A 969-nucleotide genomic window follows, 5' to 3' on the forward strand; every position below is an offset into this window, starting at 1 on the left:
CTTCAAAATTTGGTAAAAACGGTAACAATTCAGTATTTTTTATAATAATTCATTGCTTCTAATAATTCATTGCTTCTTTTCCATATTATGTATATGTGTGTGTGTGCGTGTGTGCGTGCGTGCGTGCGTGCATGCGTGCGTGTATATATATATTTCAACATAATTTTTGTTCCAATTATTATAGATCACACGATTTAAAGAAAGAAGGAGGAAGAAAGAAAGAAAAGAAAAAATCATATAATTTGAAGATAGAGAGAGGAATAAAGAAAGAAAAGGAAGGACAGGTGAAAGAGAAGGAAAAGGAGAAAGAACATAAATAAAAGTACGTGTTTTTATTGTTTTCATCAAGTTTTGAAGATTCTTTTCTTTTCTTTCAAACGGTATGTTGCTAGACAATCCTCCCCATTTAAAATTTTTATGGTGAAATGAGCTCTTCTTATGGAGTTGAAGTTTGGCGTACGGAAATAACTAATTAATTGTTTCCCTTGAAACTAAAATTGACATGTTCGAGCGTTTTTTCAATAAATTAGATTAAATGCCAAAAACCACATTTGTTTCGTTTTCGGTGGGCCACCATGTATATGTGTGTGTGTGTGTGTGTTTATTTATTTATTTATATACAGGGTGACCCATTTTAACTTAGGCAGCCAAATAACTCGAAAAATAAGCACACTACGAAAAAATGTTTACAATCAAAATTTCGTCATTTCGAGGGGGACGTACAATGACGTTAAAATTAGCCCCCCCACCCCTCCCCCTGGGCGGTGAGGGGGGGCAAGTTTGAAATCTTAAATGGGAACCCCTATTTTTTATTGCATATTCGGAATCTTTGGCTAAAAACATACAATTTGTCTGAAACATTTTTCTCGATTCATGATAGATGGCGCTGTAATCGACGAAATTCAATTTCTTCGATTTCTCTTACTGAGAACCCATGCTTACGATTCTGCAATAAATTAACAATAAAAA

This window comes from Odontomachus brunneus, unplaced genomic scaffold (genome assembly GCF_010583005.1).
Source record: "Odontomachus brunneus isolate Ranch 3 - 2012 unplaced genomic scaffold, Obru_v1 Obru_scaffold_001, whole genome shotgun sequence".
Lineage (NCBI taxonomy): Eukaryota > Metazoa > Arthropoda > Insecta > Hymenoptera > Formicidae > Odontomachus > Odontomachus brunneus.